Below are 23,353 nucleotides of genomic sequence, written 5' to 3'. Positions count from 1 at the left end.
TGAGCAGACAGAGAGAAACATCTATGCCAGTGAAGAGAAAAGACTCCGCCTAAGAAACACAAATTTTAACCACATGTAGGTAACGACCCAAGTTGCCCCTGAACTCTCTACCTGCAGGAACAGCACCAAGGCTTCGCCATTGCATGTTTACTGGACTGGAATAAGAGAAAGCTGCTACTGCGAGCAGAAAACAACAGTGAATCCATCCTTCCAAAACTACCAGAGCTTATTTATTCAGTGAACAAAAAAAGTATTAGAGGTCTGAAAACGTTTCAAGCCTTCATGAAAGAGCAATTGTACAGAAATCTCTTGAAATCCTAAGACCCAAATGATAGCTACTTTGGTATCACACTCTTTCCTGAGTGTGTGTGATATATCTGTATGAGTGTGAGAGTGGGTGTAGTTGTGCATATTTAGGTTTTGAACAATAAACATTCAGCGTTCTTTTAGAACTAAGAGAAATGAATTGAAAATTGCTTATTGTCACAAGTGGGCTTCAAATGAAGTTACTGAAGAATGAAGAAATGAACAAATGAAGAAAATCTGTCATTTGTCGGTTCCTGACAGTCACAGCACTCGGGTTAAAGTATAAACATGCTGTCTTCGGTCAGTCCAGAGATGTAAATAAAAGGCAAACCATCCCTTTCATCTCTCTCCTGTCCCTAACATTCTTCAGAAAATTGAAACAAGGAATGCGGTGTAATTTTGAAAACCAATGATTGAAATATATATTTGTTTAAGCACTTCAACTTGTTTTATTAATAACTGCTGAATTCGACTGTGGCTGTAATCTTAAAATTTTTATTACTCCTGTATCTGCTGGAATATGAAAAATTAATGGGAAAAATTGAAGTGTTTGCATAACTTTCCTAATGTCATTAAATCAAACATAGAAAATAATTGGAAAATCAACAGTTAAATTCAAACAAATTGTTCAGGTTTGCAAATTAAATCTATTATTCAGCTATGAATATTCCATTTATTTTTTATTATTTATGCATTTGTCTGCATTTCTCAGTGAAGATAATTTGCACAGTTTAATGTTGGAGTGCTGGAGATTGCAATAATAATTCTGGATTAAATTAAATCTGTGGAGTATTAAAACTCATAAGTATGAATGATTCATGTGACCCTTGCCTATCATGCACAATATAGACATTTTGGGCGAAATTCTCCGGAAATCGCCCAAAACGGCGCAAATCAGTCGGGCATCGCGCCTCCCTAAAGGTGCGGAATGCTCCGCATCTTTGGGGGCTGAGCCCAACCTTAAGGGGCTAGGCCCGCGCCGGATGAATTTCCGCCCCGCCAGCTGGCGGAAAAGGCCTTTGGTGCCCCGCCAGCTGGCGCGGAAATGACCTCTCCGGGCGGCGCATGCACGGGAGCGTTAGCGGCCGCTGACGGCAGTCCCGCGCATGTGCAGTGGAGGGAGTCTTTTCCGCCTCCGCCATGGTGGAGACCGTGGCGAAGGCGGAAGGGAAAGAGTGCCCCCACGGCACAGGCCCGCCCGCGGATCGGTGGGCCCCGATCACGGGCCAGGCCACCCTGGGGGCACCACCCGGGGCCAGATCGCCCCGCGCCCCCCCCAGGACCCCGGAGCCCGCCCGCGCCGCCTTGTCCCGCCGGTAAGGTAGGTGGTTTAATCTACGCCGGCGGGACAGGCATTCTAGCAGCGGGACTTCGGCCCATCCGGGCCGGAGAATCGCAGGGGGGCGCCCGCTAACCGGCGCGGCGGGATTCACGCCAGCCCCCGGCGATTCTCTGACCCGGCGGGGGGTCGGAGAATCTCGCCCTTTGTTTTTGAATATGGGTTATTTAATCATTCAAAACTGAAAATATAAATTTGGCAAATAACTAGCATTCTGTATTATTAAACATAAAGCTTTTCTTTATTTTTTCAGCATTTTCATTGTCATCCAAACCACTTTGCTTGAATATCCAGAAGGATTTACTAAGTTTGAGTGTGAGACAACTGGCTGCTTGATTTCCAGGTGCAACATATGCATTCATTACACAGGTAAGAAGTGCTAATTTCTTACATGTTATCCGAATGCTTAATATTTGGTGATGATGATTATGTACATTATCTGTGTTGTGTATATGTGATGTATTCATCGAAGTCCCAAGTATGTGTACCATTATCACATAGCAGTTATGAAGTATTGGGAACAGATTTTGAAACTTGTTCACATTTACTTGAAGAGTTGCATCGTTCAAAACTGTATCCCCTTTCTAAATGTTTTTCTTAGTGTTCGTATACTGAAATTGTGATATTTCACTCTCTCATCAGGTTAAATAGATGCCAGTTTTTTCTTGTCAAATTATTTGATACAGAGGGCAGAATTTTCCCTACAAAGGCCTGGGGCGGGACACTCCGTAGCCCGACGCCAAAATCGGGAATGACGATTGGGCGGAGAATGGCTCCCGACGCTGGAATCGGGGCAGACGCCGGTTTGATCAAATATTGCGATGCTCCTCCCCTCCAAATCAGAATTATTGAGAAGCGCACCGCGCGCAGTCGCAACGCCGTTGGTGTGTGCTTAGCTGGCTCACCCACGATGCTCCGCCTCTGATGGGCCGTGTTCCCGTTGGTGTGGTCCCAGCGGTCGGGAGCCTGGTATACCAGCCGCGGGGAGAGAGAGTGGGCGTGTGGATGGTGTCCAGCACCGTCACACTCAGCTGAGACCAGTGCCGCTGGCCGGAGGGCTTCCACCAGGGCTGGGGAGAGTGATGGGGGTTGGCCAGGAGGTGGGCTGTGGGTCGGCATGGGCAGGTACGCGGTCCAGCATGGCTGGTGCCATTTTTCCTGCGCGATCGGTGCATGTGTGAGGGAATGTAGGCCTACGCGCGGCTGCAGCTTCTCAGCCATGCGCATATGCAGCATGGGATCCGACAATTCTCCAACCGTTTTCTGCGCGTTCCATTGGTGTTTCACGCAGTGCCAGGCTAGCCCCTCACTGGTAGCGGTGGTACACCATGGAGCCTACGTTGGCGTCGGTACTTAGCCTCAGGAACAGCGAATCAAGCCCTTGATAATTAGATTTAAATTTATTTTTGTGGGTTCCCGATGTTCAATGTGTTATGTCACTGGTGGGGGGCATGGACAGTAATGTAGGGATTTCCCGCCGAAGTATAACGCAAATTGGGACTCTTGTGAAATTTTGCGCACCTGTCGCCTTTCACACCTAAAACAACCGGGAGAGCAAAATCCAAGCCAGTGTAATTTCTGATGAAATCTTATGATTTGATCATGGGGCTTGTTGGGAGGCTGTTGGTTGCAGAATGGTATGTTTTAAAGAAATCGTCATTCTTAGAATTTACAGTGTAGAAGGAGGCTATTCGGCCCATCGAGTCATGGTAGGTTAACTGTGAGGCTTTATTAACTGCTAGAACTATTTACACATGTACAGTAAAAGGAACATATCGCTGTTCAACACCACACAGCCCTGGGTCTGGGTCATGTGCCTTCTTAAATCACTATGTGGGTGGTACTGTACTCACTCCCACATTAACCCTACATGTGCCAGACCCTTATATTATACCTCCCCCAAGTCTTTATCCAATGTATATGGAGTTATGCTAGTTCACATGTCGTGAAAATCATAATAAAGACAAATTCCTCGAGGTTCGATTTAAGGAAATTTATTTACACAAATATACTTGTGGAGAGAGAGTATTTCAGCTGCAAAGCCAAGGCACTGCACATTAGTTATGCAGTCAAAAACCATTATATTTATAGTTGAAATAAACAACTTTGAAGAGATAAAGCTTGGGAACATACGCAAGAGGAAATATGAATATTTTTTTCTTGGTTTAAAAACAATTCGAGTACGCATTTTGTTGTCCTTCGGAAGAACAATTTATTATCATAATAAGACCAGTACCACATACTGAGCAGTATTTGGTTTACATTACTTGACCTCCTTATTTTCGCTCAAAAGCAGTGGTAAAATATAGTTAATATTCCCAGCATGCTTCTAAATTGGTAACACATTAACTTCCCTTCCACAATTCCCTCCTTGTTGATCTTTTGATCAACACCTTTTAGTAAATTATCGTGTCCTCCATAGGTTGTTTATAATGTAAGGGGAATGGACGTATGACAGTTCCCTGCGTGTTATGAGCTGGTAGCAAGGAGGCAAGGTGGCTAGGGCTGTTCTCCCATGTTAGTACAATAAAAATATCTTGCGCAATATTAAAACAGTAACCATTCGACAATCAAGATTACAGTGGCGATTATAATGCAGAACACAATCCTCTGTCCTGACGATCCTACCATCCAAAGCCAAAATCCCATCCCTCATTTTCATGTAATCTTGTCACCTCTTTACGAATGTGATCCACCAGATTATCAATTTTTCTGAGTTATCAGGGATGTACGTGCGACAGTCACTTCCAATCAGGGCACAAGTACCTCCCTTTTCAGCTAACAAGAAATCAAGAGCCATCCTATTCTGCAGGGCAACCGCTCTTATAGCAACCATCTCAGTTTCTATCTGGTTAACAGCTTCTGCAGTGTCATTAGCTACCTGCTCAAGAATGTCTCGTAGTTCGCGTAGTTCGTATGCATTAGTGGCTATTCCTAATGGTGGTATCATTCCCAGCATTTGTGCCCATGTCATAACACTTTGTGTCGTCCTTTGTGATGGAAAGGTCCTGTAATTGCTGAATGTGATGCACATAAGGGACTACCTATCCCAAAAAGCAGGAGCCTTCCCAATTTTTTGGTATGGCCACAGATAAAATACGTGCCGTTATATGCGGTCAGGTTTCCTTTACTATCAGTCATCATTAGTCTAATCGGATCCCCTTCCCAGGAGCCTCCACTAGTTTGATTTTCAACTGACCAACCAAAGATGAATAGTCCTTTACCTGTAAGGTGGAACATAGGGGATTGCCAATTCAAGGTCTGGTCGCACTGATTTGTGCCGACTGGGTAGGTCCCATATGTTTTATGTTTCTGAAAGCATATGCTACCATTTGGGACTCCAGTAAAATTGGGAAGGATCAAACAGGGTGTTTGACTTGTTACATTAAACCTAGGCCCCCACCATTCCTGAAACCTATTCATATCGTATCCAGCTAATCTCCAATCGAACATATTCTGTGTATCTTCTCCACGTCCTGTACTATTTTGTCTTGGAGCCCATTCTGCTATCTCTTTACTGGCGAATGGGATAGGTCGCACAGGGAAGCCCTCCTCCAAGCATCTGGGAATTTGTGTACAAACCCAAGAACTGAATTTATTTACCCTCTCTGCGTATGAGTGAGACATGTATATAAGGTGTTAGTATGCAGTTTACCCTCTATATGATGTTGGATTAATATGATAATATAAAAACATCAACACCGTCATTCTCTTCAGTTTAGCGTCTCACTAGTACTCTCAAAGTTCCGTATGATGTAGTTTACACGAGTTGCGTGGATCCCATCTGGCTTTTCTTTTACTTTAATGGCTGTTGGGGTTGTTAGCAGCACTTGGTAGGGTCCATTCCACCTAGGAGAAAAAGAATCTTTGTTTAGTGCTTTCACATACCTTGATCTCCAGGTTTAAAGGGTGTGTATTTCCCTCTTTTGGATGCATCTGAGCCTTTTGCACCTTTTCATGTTTTTGTTTTTTTTGCGTTTTTTTTCAGCGGTTTCACACATGTCCTGGGCATACTTAGTGATGCCTCATCTGCCCATAGTATGGCTACTGCCGCTGGAGCCATTGGGGGTTTAGTTCCAGTTGTCATGGGACGTTCCAATTATTTTCTCATACGGGGTTAAACCCGTATTATGATTTCTCTGACTTCTCAGGGCATACATCATTCTGGGTATGGCATCTGGCCATAGCAGCTCATTTTGTTGACACACTTTTGTAACTGCAGTTTTAATTATTCCATTCGTCATTTCCACCATCCAGCGTCGTAAGCGCGCGACGCCCGAATGACGTGGCGCTGCGCCATAAATGGCGCAATCCGCGCATGGAAGGACCCAGGAGGAGGAGAAGGAGGAGAGATGGCTGAGCCCCGACGAGCCGCACCGAGGTTCCAGGACACGGACCTGGACACCCTCCTCGATGAGGTTGAAAGCCGAAGAGCCACCCTCTGCCCAACACGTGGGCATTGCCAGCCATCCAGCACGGTGAGGCGCGGTTGGCGTGAACTTGGCACCGTTGTGAGTGCTGCGGGACACACCCCCCGGTCCGGGGAGCAGTGTCGGAAGAAGCTGCACAACCTCACTCGGGCTGCCAGGGTAAGTGCCAAGGACGGACAGTGACGATGACGCACAGAGAACGGCCATACAGTCCACGGATTCACCTGGAGGGCAACATGACATGAGCCGCACGCACCTTGCGCCGGGCCATGATGGGGACCAGTACACACCAGACTTCCTAACGGACGATGACCTCGAGCTAGCGGCACTGCTGTCTCCCACACCGTCCACCATCGCAGAGACACTCACCTCGGTTGGACAGATAAGTGATGAGGGTCACGGTCTGGTGCGCACCACACAGCCGAGCAGGTACAGCAGGTGGAGTTTGGAGCAGCCGAGGGGTTGGATGGTCGGAGGGCAGCCCAGGCCCAGCAAACAGCTGCCGCCCAGACGGTTCCCGGGTTCCTGGATGTACTTGACCCACCCGGACAACCGATGCATGTGGACACCGAGGGACTGAATAACGTTATGAGGGCCATCTTCCAGGACCTGCACACGCAGTTGGAGGAGTCCATTCGCATCCAGGAGCAGGGAGTGGTGTCGCTCATCGCAGCCACCCAGGCCGACACCGCACGGGTGGCGTCCGCGATGGAGGCAATGGGTGAAACGGTTTTGGCCATTGATCAGGTTCTGCAAGGCGTTAGGCTTCACGTGCACGCGTCATCCATGGCCCAGGAGAGGGCTGCCCTCTCACAGGCAGCCATCTCACAGAGCCAATAGGACATTGCTGCCACTCTCTGGGCCCTGGCCAAGTCTCACCATGCCATGGCCTGGTCCCAGCAGGCGATGGCACAGAGAGCATAGACCGCCTGGCGCACGTGATGGATGGAGTAGCGCACTCACAGGTTGAGATAGCACAGTCCATGGTAGGAATGTCGCACTCCCTGGGCTCCGTCTCTGCGAGCATTCGGACCATGGTCAATACCACTGCAGGCCTCCAGGACTCTCAGCGCCAGGTGTCGGTGGTGCGACGGGGCACGTGATGAAATGCCCGTTACGAAGGCTGTGACCGCCGGGGTGGATGGTTCAGCTATAGCCATGAGTCAGACCTTGGCTGGCGAATCTCAGCTCACAGCTCATCGCAGAGCGGGCCGTCATCATTCAGCATGGCACTGATCACACCCGCTTACACGATCATCAATGTTGTGCAATCCCGTGGTGCATTCAGTGGTAAGGTGATGTGGAATTGGTGCCGTGTACGCTGTAGGGGGGGAAGGGGGGGTGTAGTGTGGTGCCCGTGTGCAGGACTGGCAGTGCAAGTGGCAGTGTTCAGCAAATCCCTCCCCCACGGTGCCACTGTGCGTCAACCGTGCAGCCACCAAAGCGTCGCGTGCCCGCTGTCCTCGACGGTGCCGTCGTGCAGCCTCCTGGACGTAACCAGCACCCGAGCAGTGTCTGTGTCCTATGCCCCTCCCCCCACCCTGATGCACGCCATCCTCCTCCTCCTCCTCCTCCTCTTCCTCCTCCCCTTCGTTTGCGTCAGCTCCGGTGCCGTCGGGTCCTCCCTCCGACTCCTCCAACAGTGCATCTCCCCTCTGCATGGCAATGTTGTGCAGCGCACAGCAGACCACAATTATGCGACCGACCCTGTTGGGCCGGTACTGCAGGGCCCCTCCGGAGTGGTCCAGGCATCTGAATCGCATCTTCAGCAGGCCGAAGCACCGCTCACCACCCCGTGGTTGTTGCATGGGCCTCGTTGTATAGGCTCTCCGCGTTGGTCTGAGGCCTCCATATTGGCATCATCAGCCATGACCTCAACGGATAGCCCCTGTCGCCCAGCAGCCAGCCCCTCAGCTGGGGTGGGCATCCATCGAACATTGCGGGGATGAATGACTGTGCCAGAATGTAGGCGTCATGCACACACCCGGGGTACTTTGCACACACGTGCATGGTCTTCATGTGGGGGTCGCACACCACCTGAATGTTCATGGCGTATGCACCCTTCCTGTTCATGAACACTTCCCTGTTGTCTGCAGGTGGGCGCATGGGGACGTGCACACCATCGATGACACCCTGGACCATCGGTATCTCGGCCACCTTGGCGAATCATCGTGCCCGTGCTTCCTGCTGTGCTCGGTCCTCGGGGAATTTAATGTACCTGTCTGCGATGGCGTACAAGGTGTCAGTCACGGCACTGATGCACCTGTGGACCGATGCCTGTGAGATCCCGGAAAGGTCCCCGCTCGGCGCCTGGAAGGAACCGGTAGCGTAAAAGTTTAGGGCCACCGTCACCTTGACGGAGACTGGTATAGCGTGTCCTCCACCCATTCCAAGTGGTGCGAGGTGCGCCACGAGGTGGCATATATGTGCGACCGTCTCCCTGCTGAACCGTAGTCTCCTCCTGCATGCGATGTCCGGTAGAGCCTTGAACGACATTCTGTCACGGTACACCCTAGGCCTTGCTGGACGCCTGTGGCGCCCTGGCACCACCATCATGGCTCCTCCTCCTCCTCCTCCCCTCGCAAGCACTTCGATATCAGTGCCCGCTTCCTGTGCATTCCTCGCCGTCGGGGAGTCAATGTTCCCCTTGGCATTCCCCTGGACATTCCGGGCCTAAGCGCCTGCGGCCTGCGCGGCGACAACGGGCCACTCCGCGGCCATCCCCTCTGCTGCAGCAGCAACCGCTGCATCTGCAGCCACTGTGGGCTGTCTGAGTCTACGCTGCCAGATGGCCACCTGCAGAGCTGTGGCTCCAACCCCTGCCTCACCCCCCTCCCACCTCCACTCCCTCCCTCACCCCTTCCCACCTCCACTCCCTTCCCACCTCCACTCCCTCCCTCACCCCCCCCTCCCACCTCCACACTCTCCCTCCCCCCCTCCCACCTCCACTCCCTCCCTCACCCCCCCTCCCACCCGCTCCCATCCCCCTGTTGGCCGCAGTGTTCTCGGGGAAGCCGACCCGGTCTGCAGGAGCTCCGGAACAGTCCTCTCACCTCCTCACTGCTCAGCGTCAGCCAGCATGACTGGCTGACGACTTTATTTACCAGGTGTGAACGGCGACGGCGTGAACTAGGGTCACGCCATAGGGACTTCGGCCCATTTGGGCCGGAGAATAGCGTGGGTAGCGGAGAATCGCCATTTTGTGTGTCTCGGGCGATTCTCCGGCCTGTGCCACGCAGAAATCGACGGGGCTGATCTCGCCGCTTGGGTGAATCGCGGGAGGGCGTCAGACCGGCGTCGCGTGGAAAAATGGCGCGCCAGGCGATTCTCCCAACCGGCGTGGCATCGGAGAATCGCGCCCCTTGAATTTATAGTTTCAGGCATCTGGAGGCCTTTTGATCTCATTTGCAATTCTATCGGGGAAGTGATTGGTTCGGTTGCTGCTGTTTCTTCCTGTTGTCTTGGAGGTTGGGCTGGCATCTGTTTGCTTTCATTCTTTTCTTCCATTCCTTCAGATGGAACTGCACTTGGTCAGTTCAGCTATTGAGTTTATTGGTGGTTGCCGCTACTCTAATACGTTTCTTGTGGGGTGAACAAAGCTTTGTCAAAGAGTCATCCAGACTCGAAATGTTAGCTCCCTTCTCTCTGCACAGATGTTGTCAGACCTGCTGACATTGTCCAGTATTTTCTGTTTTGTTTAATCTAGACTTCTCCTGATTTCTTACTGAGACCTGGGGTGGGATTCAGCAGGTGGCGTATAAATGTGTGTGCTCTTCTGTGCTGCAGTCATTCTGGATTCTGCTACAGGAGGCACAACATCGTGTTCAAAAAAGCCTCGATTGTTCCACCATTCTCGTCTTGTGGTAATTGATGTTTCATCAGCCGGTTTGACGGCAATCAGCCATGCTCTGGCCACTCGGAAATGGCGTCATTGTGTCGCGCGCTGTTGCAATGGCATTGGCAGGTCATCGGCAAGCCCTCCTGCGATGCTCCGCGCCCGATTGGCCGAGTTCCCAATGGCGCGGGATACGTGTGGTCCCAGCCATGCAGGAACCCAGCGTGGCGGCTGAGGACTGTGTCCAGCGCCGCCACACTTGGCCGGGATCCGTGCCGCTGGCCGGGGGGGCTTCCGCGAATGTTGGGGGGACTAGTGGGTATGGCCAGGGCGGGCTGTTGGGTTGCGGATGGCAGGTTGGGTCCGCGCACGGCCGGCATCATGTTGTACGGCGTGACCGCTGCAGGTCGTTAGCCGTGCGCATGTGCAGCCAGGGACCCGGCCATTCTCCAGCCATTTTCGGCACGGGAGCTGGGGGCTTCACCCGGCGCCAGTGCTAGTCCGTCACCGGTCCCTGAATTACACATGCTCCGCTAGCATCAGCACTTAGTCGCTGAAATGGAGAATCCAGCCCCTGATGTTCTCCAAATATTTGCAAATTCCGTTCTCCAGGGCATCCAATTTTTTAGTTAGGTTTGGCCTGGGATGAGACTAAACTGATCTGGGAAGTTGCATTTTGATACATGGTTATTTCATAATCTTCTGCAGTCGCGGTTCCCAATGTTGTTGCCCTTTTAATAAGAGTGGCTGTGCAGGAACCGTTTTATTTTCTCTGCTCTTCTTTGCACGATTGTTGGACTTCAGCAGTCATCCTTTGTGCTGATGGGCCATTGTTTTTCAAACTTTTTAACTGCAAAAAAGCTTTAAAGCAAGAGAGTTCATCCATTTGTGGGTTTTGAAATTGGTGAATTGTGCTAGAAGGCAGTTTTTTGCTCCACATTGCAAACAAACATTCTCCTGCATTTCCAGATGGCATTGGTGCTTACTTAAGGAGAAAAGGATTTCCTGCGCTTGCTGGTTCAGGCGGGCTCCGCAAAATGGCATTGGTGCAATTCTAGAAAAAAGGATCTTTGTTTTACAATGGCTGCCTAAATTGGCTGTTTACCAACTTCTTTTATTCAGTGGTTTGTTTTGGATTGGATTGGATTTATTAATTGTCACATGTACCGAGGTACAGTGAAAAGTATTTTTCTACGAGCAGCTCAACAGATCATTAAGTACGTGAAAAGAAAAGGAAATAAAAGAAAACACGTAATAGAGCAACACAAGGTACACAATGTAACTACGTAAGCACTGGCATCGGATGAAGCACACAGGGGTGTAGGGTCAATGATGTCAGTCCATAGACACTACACCCCTGAATGCTTCATCAGCTTCATTTGCCAAGTAATGAGGCAGTCAAATGCAAACTTACGCTTGCTGTTTTCCAAACTGGACAGTCTCTGGCGAGCTCAGAAGCCATGCGTTGAGGCTGCGACTTGAAGAATGCCTTTTAGTGACGGGTTTCCTTCAAGCAGCACTCATGACACTGAATCAGTTTGTGAGAAACACTGCTCACTTAATAAAAGATTTACACTTAGTCAAATTCTGAAGAAGCATTTATTTTCAAATCGTTCTTGCAAGAGCGGGTGCCTCCAGTAAGCAACAGCAGAGACACAAAGAATTCACACAGCATCACTTTGTTATATACAATCCATGCAAATACAATCCGTGGGAACCCATCCCTGAGAAACACATCCCACAAACTATAGAAAGGGCAGTCCCCTTATCAGTGATCCCTTATTTGGTCTCTCCCTTGCATAGTGAGTTCTATCCGCTCCTGGTACATCCTTGGACCGGCAGTTAAAGATAAGAATGAGGCCCTTTGCTTGCACCTGCTATCTCCCCCTTGCTTAGCAATCTCTGTTATTGTTCATTCCGTTCTTTCCCGAAGGTCATTCTGGTACATTGTTATAATAATTTGCTCACTATAGCTTACTCAGACCTTGACATGTTAATTTTCCCATCATGCTTCATTGTTGACATCTTAACTGTGAACCAGAGTATATACATGTAAAAACAACACTAAAACAACACAGAATGTTCATTTCTCACAAGTTAAAGGCCTCTCAGGACTTCCTGCAGCCTGGAACTTAAAATATTTAGCTTCTTGCAGGTTCTGTTGACTCTGCACTTTGAAGCTGGACCTCCAAGCCAGATTCAGTGGACCCTTCTGCTGCAGAAATATCTGCGGTCAGCTTCCAAGCCTTTTCTCTGCAGTATTTTCTGACAATATTTCCTCTGTGCCCTCTTCTTCTTTTGGGAGCATTTTTCAGTTTAGAAAGTTTTGTTGAAGCTTTTCTGAGGCCTTAGTTTTTCAGGCAGGAGCACTTGACTGGTCCGGAAGCCGGTGCAAAACGTGCTTCTGGTTGAAGTCAGCCCCGGAGGACGATTTCACATTGACTGTCCAATTCACAGGCAACCACAGTAAAATGTGTGCTGGGAAAGGCTCACCATTGTGGGGGAGGACAGGAAGAAGGTATGCACCGAGAAACGGGAGGGCGCAGCCTGGCGCTTTTAATGTGTCCCCTCAGGGTTGCAGCCATTGCAGAGTTGTCTCCAGGAGGTGCTGACATGTAAAAAATAAATTGCGATGGAAAATCTATACTAAGAGTGTCCAGACAGCACATTCAATAACAAATCTCAGTCCCCAGACGCTGCTTTAATTTTATTTCAGCCCTGACATTTCATCCTACCCTGGATCGAGTGTGCAGTTAAATCCTAAAGACTGCCTGGCCAATCAGCCTGCTCGTCAACCGTAAAAGATAGTTCATGTAAAACTGCATTCAATTGGCCCCTTAATGGGCTCAGTTGCTTGCTTGTCTTTCAGTTTGCAGGCTTCAGACTCTTGCGCGCGCTTGTCAGCTAATATATTGCTCGAGTGTGTGATGACGTCTGTCCGAGCAATGCAAAATTCTGGCTTAAGTCCAGCAACATTTCAGTTTGTTTCATAATTTCAGTGAACCTGAGGAATTTTGATCCCCTGCTGCTGCCATTTTGGAAGATGTTGGTTACAGAACAGCATGCCTAAAGAAGTCTTTGTAGTCTCCTGTATGTTAACTAAGGCGAGGTGCCTTCTCCATGCTTGGATCTTTACACATCTGCTGAGCACCACACTGACCCTGTGTCTGGATCATGTGCCTTCTTATTTCACTGTGTGGGCAGTACTGTACTCAGTCCCACATAAACTCTGTAGGTGCCAGACCCTTAATACATAGGGTTAAGGGATGCTGCCATTTTGTTGCTCCGGTAAAATAATTACAATGTAGTCAGCACTGTGTAGTAACTAAGATTTAGTTTCACTCTTGTGGTTTGACATTTCAACCCCGCTTTTCCTCTCTAACTTCTGTTGAGTGCAAATTAGAGTCAGCTTGCCACGTGGCTCCGAGTTTCTTACTGTAAAATCCAGCCACTCCTTTCTTGCCAGACGATAACTGTCTTGTGCAGTGGAATCCCAAGCCCCTGTGTCAAGGGCAGCAGAATCAAAGATAAGGAAACCATGCCCCCTTTCTATGGCACCAGCAGCTGGCAAGAAGGTAATTTTAAATTGTCTATTATCTTGTCCATAGCCGTCCCTTACATATCAATTTTCTTTCACTCCTCTCAAGACTGAGATTCCTTGAAAAGACTTAGTAGTTTCTACTCTGATCTACAGCTTCAAATGTTAGGATCTTTTTTATTTCATATCTAGCAAAGGCACAGGCACAGTAAATGTAGTTCTCGAGCAGATGCCACCACCCTTTAACCCCCCCCCCCCCCCCCCCCACCCATTCAATCGAAACCGACTACCTTACTAAGATCACAATACTATTACGTTCTACAAAGAAATTATGACAGAAAGCCTAATGGAAGAATCCTGAACCACTGGTCCTGGGAAGACACCTGAACCTTCCATCTAGGCTTTCCCAAATGAATGGGGTCACTTCTCCCAAAAGGCTATCCATAAACATCAGTGTAGCATCATCAAGTTCCAGTCTAATTTGTCTCCATTCAGGGGATTGCCAGTGGGGGCATGTAGGGAGTAGTCGCACATAACTAGAGGACTTAATTTTGAGTCCTTTGTGCCCAGTTTTTTTTTTAGCTAACACTTCACTAATTCAATAAGGTTCCCACACAAGAGAAATGCCCAGAAAGTCAAGTACAAGGAAGCCTGAAAAGCAAGATTCTTTAGCTGATGTGGAAGCCTCACGAGGCTCTTCGGTTGGGAAAATAGCGGAGGGCACTACCACATCTCTGGCCACTCCACTGTCAGCCAAGATGCTTACAGGCATCATGGCAATGGAATTTCAGAAGCAGCAGCGAGCGGGCTGTCTCCAAGAACCTCCACAAGTCAATAGAAGAGACCCAAGCTCCCATTCGGTCGGTGTTGCAGAAGACTGATGAGAAAGTAAAGGCAAATGGCATAGTGATAAAGGGTGCAGAGGTGGCGCTCTCCATACAAAGAATCATGGGATTGCCAGAGGGAATGGAAGGCCCAAACCCGACAGACTATATCTTGAAAATGTTTGGGAAGATGGTGGAGGAGGGTGGATTGACGCCCCCTCCAGAGCTGGATTGAGCCCACCGGTCACTCAGGCAGAAGCCCTGTCCCAGCGAACCATCACGGGCAATCACTGTGAAGTTCCATAATTTTCAGGAGAAGGAACGAGCCCTGTTAAAGTTGGACTTGGGCGGGGGGGCTACCCTAAGGACTGTTTTATCGAAATTAAATTGGGCTTGGTGGGGGGGCTGCTCTAAGGAATGTTTTATGTAAATTAAAGTTGGACTTGGTGGGGGGCTGATTGATTGATTGATTCATTCATTCATTGTCACATGTACCGAAGTACAGTGAAAAGTATTTTTCTGCGGCCAAGGGAACATACACAGTACGTACATAGAAGACAAAAAGAATAATTGACAAAGTACTGTAATGATCCGTATAATCGAAGGAGAGTAAAGGGTTAACAAGATGATGCTCATGTATATCAACACTATATGGCATCTCTGAGTAGTCTTATAAAAGGTTGCAACTCTAGGCATTCTGGGAGAAGCTGCTGGAGAAGCTGATGTCGAAGGTTAGTGTGAAGTTGAGTTAGAGTATAGGTTACATATTAGAGAGATAATTAATTACTGTATCATAGATTCAATACTATTATTTTGTTAACTGTTACTCAGTAGAGTGTGCGAACCAATTTAAGTAGTGGAAATTCATAACATGCTACCAGTAGTGTAAAATAAACTAGTTTTTGATTTAAGCATACAGCTTTATGTTCTTTGTCAACACTACGATCTTGGCTATCTTGGAGAACAATATAAGGAACAATACATGGTATCAGGAAATTACTGAAGTAATTTAGTTAGAAAATAGTTAGAATCTAAGAAGAAAGAAAACCAGCACATGCTCAGACTTCGATGGCAAGACTGCTTCCAGACCGGTTACTTCAACACACAGACAAATCCAGACCTAATGGAGAAACTGCAAACTCTACGTCAGTTCCGGACTTCTGGTAAAATTGATGTAAATTGAAAAATATTTAAGCAGCAATTTCAACTATACCTCACTCCTCAGATTTAGGTAATGCTAGTGATATTTATTTTTAACAATAGCTGGACCACAGGCTATTGAACTTCATAACTCTTTCCAATTCTCCACAGAAGATGATAAAACAAATATGATATCGTTATTGAAAAATGTGATCTTCATAAAAAGCTCAAATTAATGAAACGTATGAACGGTTTACCTTTAAAACGTGAGTGCAAAAATATGGAGAATCCATAGACTGCTTCATTACAGATTTAAGACTAAAGTCACAAACCTGTAACTTCTCAATATTGTTAGACTCAATGATCTGAGATCAAATCATTTTTGGCATCAAAGATGAGAAACTCAGAGAACGTTTATTAAGGCAGAAAGAATTAAAATTGGAAAATGCCATTGCAATGTGTCGAGCGAATGAAACATCCAAAACTCAGTATTTTGAAATTCTGGTTAAGGAAAAGGGTACAAAAACGCACCACAGGGCCGACTGCGTTGGATCTGTGGCACAGTTGAGAAAAATGCACGTTTCAGATGGCAGCCGTAATGCGCGTGCGCATAGTCGATCTGCACATGTGTGCTTCAACAAACTACGCAATTTGGATGAAGACCTTTCTGCGCACACACGCAACCAATTGCGCATGACGAAAACAACGTCATGACGTGTGGATGTTGCGGACACGCCCTCCCACATAAAAAATGTACAGCACATGGAAAAACTTGCTCCAAATGTTGCAAACTAAATCACTTTGCTGTTCAATGCAGAACTGCACTAAAAGGGACACACTTTAAAACTTCAAACTTAATGAAGAAACACATGAATGTACAGAGTGTTAATACAAGTGCAGACATCTCCAAAATGCCTAACCCTAATGATGATATGGATGCTTATCGTCTTGAATATTCTTTCTTTGTGGGAATTGTTGAGAAGGTCCACACAACTGTGAAGAACACTTCCAATCCACAAATACTGCGTCCCATATAATTATAGAACATAGAACATGCAGTGCAGAAGGAGGCCATTCGGCCCATCGAGTTTGCACCGACCAACTTAAACCCTCATTTCCACCCTATCCCCGTAACCCAAAACCCTTCCTCACCTTTTTGGTCACTGAGGGCAATTCATCATGGCCAGTCCACCTAACCTGCACGTCTTTGGACTGGGGAGGAAGCCGGAGCACCTGGAGAAAACCCACGCAGACACGGGGAGAACGTGCAGACTCCACACAGACAGTGACCCAGCGGGGAATCGAACCTGGGACCATGGCTCTGTGAAGCCACAGTGCTATCCACTTGTTGCCCCAATCGATTAACAGGGAATCTGAAAAGAACATTCCATTACAAGTCAATAGTTCCGAGACTGTGTTCAAGTTGGACAATGGAGCATCTGCGAATTTAATAAATACTCATGATTTATCCCAATTTTGTCATAGTCCTAAGATTCAGAAAACTGACTGCCAGTTATGTGACTACAATGGTAACACGATTACTTCTTTAGGGACATGCTATCTCTTAGTGACAAACAATGACACTGTGATATCCTTGCGGTTCGAGATTGTTGAAGCCAATAGATCTTCACTACTAGGTGCACAAGCCTGTCAGGAGTTACACCTTGTGAAATGAATCTACAGCACCAACAAACCTCTTCCACCTGTATAGGATGATATTGAAAGCATCCTCACTAAATTTCCTCAGGTATTTGAAGGTATGGGTACTCTTCCTTTTCAATTCAATATTCAACTGAAAGCGAATGCTAAACCAGTGGTACACCCTCTAAGAAGAGTTCCTGTTCCAGTACTTGACTGTCTCGAGCAAGAACTGGAACATATGCAGCACCTTGGAATCATTTCCAAGATCACAGAACCGACAGATTGGGTCAGCTCGATGGTGTGCATTAAGAAACCCAATGGTGACCTAAAGATTTGTGTTGATATGAAGGATCTGAATATGAACATCAGACGTGAACACTAACCAATACCGAAATGTGAAGAGATTACGAGTGAGCTGGCTAATGCCAAGATATTCTCTAAACTAGATGCTGCCAGAGGTTTTTGGCAAAATGCAAATGGATGACACAAGCAAACAATTGTGTACATTCGACACACTGTTTGGTCGTTACTGTTTTAAAAGAATGCCATTTGGCATAATCTCAGCATCTGAGATATTTCATCGTGCCATGGAACAGATGACAGAAGGCATAGATGGAGTTCGGGTGTATGTTGATGACATTATAATATGGTCATCTACACGTGAAGAACATAATGCAAGACCCCTGCAAGTGTTGCAGAGAATACACAAATTATGATTGAAGCTAAATCGATCCAAGTGCAACTTTGGTACCTCAATGTTAAAATTTCTGGGTGATCAAATCTCAGATTATGGTGTGCAACCAGACAATGATAAAATTGCTGCCATTCAGAAGATGACAGTCCCAGAAGACAAAAAGCAGTTTTGAGATTGCTGGGTGTCGTAAATGTCCAAGGAAAATTTATCCCCAACCTAGCTTCACAAACAACAGCCTTGCATAACCTCATTAAGAAGAACACATTATTTTCAGGGACTGCAGAGCACAACAATGAATGGCTAGATCTCAAGTCAGCATTGACTACCGCATCTGTCCTTTCCTTCTTTGACCCTGGGTGGGAAACAAAGATTTCCACAGATGCAAGTCAAAGTGGAATTGAGGCAGTCCTACTTCAAAGGAATGATGATTCTTTTTAGATGCCAATTGCATATGCATCTAGATCTATGACTACCACAGAGCAATGGTACGCTCAGATCGAGAAAGTGTGTTTAGGCTTGCTTACGGGAATACAAAAATTATTTGACTACATCTATGGACTTCCGATGTTCATGGTCAAAACAGATCACCGACCATTAGTTCACATCATTCAGGAAGGTTTGAATGACATGGACTTAAGACTGCAGCGAATACTCTTGAAACTAAGAAGGTACGACTTTCAACTGGCATACACTCCAGGTAAAGATCTTATAATTGCCGAAGTATTGTCTCGTGTGACAGACACAGATAAACAACAACCTGAAATCGTTCAATTAATTGAAGCTCAAGTGCAACTTCTAGCTGAAACTCTTCCTGTTTCTGATGAAAAACTCAAGCTCATCAGAGAGGAGAGTCAAAAAGATGAAATGTTACAAGTCATCAGCCATATGAAAAATGGTTGGCCGAAAGGACACTGTTCGAAATTCAGAAACATTCAATCTGAACTCACTATTGTAGATGGTTTTCTACTTCGTCTCGATCGTCTTGTTATTCCTACGACACTAAGGCACATGGTACTCCAGAAGGTTCACGAAGGTCATTTAGGAATTGAAAAGTGCAAATGCCGAGCGAGACAGACAGTATATTGGCCAGGAATAAATAATGACATAGTCAATTTTGTACTAAAATGTGAGACATGCCAGCGAAATCAATCGACAGAGTACAGAAAAACTCACATCTCATGATCTCGAGAAGACTCCATGGTCGAAAGTTGGTATTGATCTTTTTCATTTTCATGGTCGTGATTATATCTTGAACATCGACTATTTCTCAAACTGCCCAGAAGTAATGAAATTGTCTGATTCTACTTCAAAATCCGTGACTAAAGCGACTGACAAAATATTTGCTCATCATGGGATACCTTGCAGAGTCATGACAGACAATGGACCTTGCTTTGACAGCAATGATTGGACAGAATTTGCTCGTCGCTACAATTTCACTCATATCACGTCTAGTCCTCTTTATCTGCAATCTAATGGCAAGGTTGAAAAAGGTGTTCACATTGTGAAACAACTTTTCAAGAAAGCACTTGACTCTGACTCAGGTATATTCTTAGCATTATTGAATTACAGGGCTACTCCTCTCTCTAATGGTTTATCTTCTGCTCAGTTGTTAATGAACAGATCGTTGCGTACAACTCTTCCATGTCTATGACTACCTGATCCTGATCTTCAGCAAGTCATAAAGAAAATGCAATATCAAAAGCATCTTCAGGAGTGAAATACTACAATGAGCGTGCAAAATCACTGGAACCACATAATCCAGATGATCTAGTGAGAATTCGGATTCCCACTGGAGGATGGTCTGATCTAGCTAAGGTCATACGTCAAGCAGCACCTCATTCGTACATTGGTCAAGCGACTGATGGTTCTGTTCTTAGAAGAAATCGACGTGCTCTTCTGAAAGTTCAATCTTCTCGGATGTTATTTCCAAGTCTTCAGTTTGATGATAATTTATTTCGTACTACTACAGCATCTGCTAAGCTACAAGATGACTTTCACAAGACGTTAAACACATCTACCACTCCACTGACTGGATTGAGGAGATCATCCAGAATCATAAAGAAACCCGCAGATGAAAAACAAATGAACTGTTAAACAAATTTTAACTCACTTGTTAAATTTTGGTATACATATCAATGTACCATGCAATAATGTTACTCATATTTTCCTTTTTGTACTGTACAAAACATCTTAAAAAAAGGGGGGGATGTAATGATATGTATAATCTAAAGAGAGTAAAGAGTTAACAAGGTGATGTTCATGTATATCAACACTAGATGGCATCACTGAGTAGTCTTATAAAAGGTTGCGTCTCTCGGCATGCTGGGAGAAGCTGTTGGAGAAGTTGATGTAGAAGGATAGTATGAAGTTAGAGTTAGAGTGTAGGTTATATATTAGAGAGATAATTAATTACTGTATCATAGATTCAATACTATTATTTTGTTAACTGTTACTCAGTAGAGTGTGCAAACCATTTTAAGTAGTGGAAATTCATAACATGCCAGTAGTGTAAAATAAACTAGTTTTGATTTAAACATAGCACTATGTTCTTTGTCAACACTACGACTTTGCCTATCAAGTACATCGACAAATAGTGATTGGTTACAGTGCGGAATAAAGGCCAAACAAAGCAAGAGCAGCATAGGGCATCGTCAATAGCGTTCTTACAAAGAACAGACCAGTCCGAGGGAGTGTCATTGAGGAGTATAGTAGCTGTGGAGAAGAAGCTGTTCCTATGTCTGGATATGTGGGTCTTCAGACTTCTGTCTCTTTTGCCTGATGGAAGTCTGGAAAAGGGCAAAGCCTGGATGTGAGGGGTCTCTGACAATGCTGTCTGCCTTCCCGAGGCAGCAGGAGGTGTATTTAGAATCAGTGGCAGGGTGGCAAGCTTGTGTGATGCGTTGGGCTGAGTTCACCGCACTCTGCAGTTTCTTGCGATCTTGGGCCAAGCAGTTGCCATACCAAGCTGTGATACAGCCAGATAGGATGCTCTCTATGGCACATCTGTAGAAGTGGGATAACCCCCCCACCCCCCCCGTGTCCTTGACGAGCAGGATTAAAATTAATGTCCTCCTGAGGTTTTTATTTCTTCTTCTATGTCTCCTCATTTTTCTCCCCAAATCTTTCTTAGTCAACAAATTGATATCTTCCTTCATTTGGGTGGGCAAGAGCTTCTTCGGGCATTTCTTCAGAGAGGGAGACAATCAGGTGGCTTAGCTTTACCTAATTTGTTATTTCATTAGTGGGCAGCTAATTGTTGAAAAAGTACTGGGGAGCTCAAGGAGCCAAATTCCATATGAGGGCAGATTTTTAAAAATAAACATTGTTATTCAAATTTTTAGTTTACAAACAGATAAAATGTTCAACCAGATTCATACAATATACAAAAATATCCCTGCCGCCTAACCCTTTCCTCCAATTAAAAACAAGTGTTATTTTGTTAACAATACAATTTTGCCACACAAAAGGTTGCTACATAAACTAAAGATGCATGGCATTGAGGGTAAAGTGGCTGCATGGGTAGAGGATTGGTTAACTAACAGAAAGCAGAGAGTGGGGATAAATGGGTGTTTCTCTGGTTGGCAACCTGTAACTAGTGGGGTCCCTCAAGGATCAGTGTTAGGCCCGCAGTTGTTCACAATTTACATAGACGATTTGGAGTTGGGGATCAAGTGCAATGTGTCAAAGTTTGCAGACGACACTAAGATGAGTGATAAAGAAAAAGGGCAGAGGATACCGGAAGTCTGCAGAAGGATTTGGATAGGTTAGGTGAATGGGCTAGGGTCTGGCAGATGGAATTCAATGTTGCCAAGTGTGAGGCTATCCATTTTGGGAGGAATAACAGCAGAATGGATTATTATTTAAACGGTAAGATGTTAAAACATGCTGCTGTGCAGAGGGACCTGGGTGTGCTGGTGCACGAGTCGCAAAACGTTGGTGTGCAGGTGCAACAGGTGATTAAGAAGTCTAATCGAGTTTTGTCTTTCATTGCTAGAGGGATGGAGTTCAAGACTAGTGAGGTTATGCTGCAATTGTATAGGGTGTTGGTGAGGCCGCATCTGGGGTATTGTGTTCAGTTTTGGTCTCCTTACCTGAGAAAGGACATATTGGCACTGGAGGGAGTGCAGAGGAGATTCACTAGGTTGATCCCAGAGTTGAGGGGATTAGATTATGACGAGAGGTTGAGTAGACTGGGACTGTACTCATTGGAGTTTAGAAGGATGCGGGGGGATCTTATTGAGACATATAAAATTATGAAGGGAATAGATAGGATAGACACGGGCAGGTTGTTTCCACTGGTCGGGGAAAGCAGAACTAGCCCCTGGATCTTTTCAATGTTCACCACCCAATAATAGTATAACAGGTTGGGTAATGTAAAACCGCATGATTGACTATTCCTTTGTAAAAGTCCAACACCGGATGCGCAGGCTCCTACCAGCCCAAATAAAAGACAAAATCATCTTATTAACTCCTGTAAAGTTAATTTATTGCGTAAGGCGTTATTCTTCATTTCCTTTGGCACCTTCGCCATCTCTCTTCAATAGGATCTTATCCCTGGCCAACCTGAGTCGAGGAGGATTTTGGACATTTATGGCTAGATCCTGTTGGCGGAGCAGGCTCCGTTAGATGAGGTGAAGAGGAAGTGGGAGGGTGAACTGGGTCCGGTTTTGATTGGGGGCGGTGTGTAGTGAGACTCTTCACAGGGTCGATTCTACCTCCTCATGTGCTAGGCTCAACTTAATTAAATTAAAGGTGGTGCACAGGACACATTGGACTACGGCAAGGATGAGTGTTTTTTTCTTGGGGGTGGAGGATAGGTGCGAGAGATGTTCACGGGGGCCAGCGAATCATACCCATATGTGCTGGTCATGTCCTAAAGTTGAAAACTTCTGATCTCCTTCTTGAGATTCTAAATATAGAGCTGGAGCCTTGTACGCTGTTGGACATTTTCAGGGTTGCAGACTCACTGGTGCTGCAGACGGGGATGAAGGCGGGTATCCTTGCCTTTACCTCATTGATAGCCCGGAGGCGAGTTCTGCTGGGGTGGAGATCTCCTACTCTGTCCGGTGCCTCGGCTGGTTCGGTGACCTAATGGAGTACTTAATTCTGGAGAAGGTTAAGTACATCATCAGGGGGCCGTTAGAAGGGTTCTACTCGAGATGGCAGCCATTCATTTCCTTTTTCAAAGAGTTAGTCATCGTCAGCTGTGGGGGGGGGGGGTTAGTTATATGTTTGAGGGGTTGGGTTTAGTGGGGTTGTTATGTATTGATTGTGCTGTTTTTGCATCATACCTTAATGTATAGTGTGGAATTATTTTGTTATAATCAGACAATTCTTCAATTAAAGTATATTTTTATCAATGATTTTGAAGTGGACCCCTTCCAAAGTTATTGCACGTGTCTGCAGCAACAGCCACAGGTTTACTATGTCCTAACACCATACTCTAGAACAGCACCACAGAATAATCTGTTCTATAAAAGTCCTTCTTTCATTGATTGCAGAAAAATTATATTTAAAGGATTATACAAAAACAGGGATAAGATTTCCAAAATTATTGTCAAGTGTGCAAGGTGGATCTTATCTCTGGTGTTTATTTCTTTCAATTT

At 46.1% G+C, this 23,353-nt stretch overlaps 1 long non-coding RNA gene across 1 annotated transcript in view; it reads left to right on the top strand.

Moving 5' to 3' along the window:
- Positions 1 to 23,353, top strand: part of LOC140384816 (uncharacterized) — a 1,322,501-nt gene that overhangs the window by 1,165,485 nt on the left and 133,663 nt on the right. Inside the window, exon 4 of the long non-coding RNA XR_011933146.1 lies at positions 1,899 to 2,014. This is a non-coding gene — a long non-coding RNA (uncharacterized lncRNA). The remainder of the gene's footprint in view (positions 1 to 1,898; positions 2,015 to 23,353) is intronic.

The sequence above is a fragment of the Scyliorhinus torazame genome, chromosome 10 (assembly GCF_047496885.1).
Source record: "Scyliorhinus torazame isolate Kashiwa2021f chromosome 10, sScyTor2.1, whole genome shotgun sequence".
Classification (NCBI taxonomy): domain Eukaryota; kingdom Metazoa; phylum Chordata; class Chondrichthyes; order Carcharhiniformes; family Scyliorhinidae; genus Scyliorhinus; species Scyliorhinus torazame.
The sequence above is the reverse complement of the archived record's forward strand: the minus strand, read 5'-3'. Positions and strand labels throughout refer to the sequence as shown.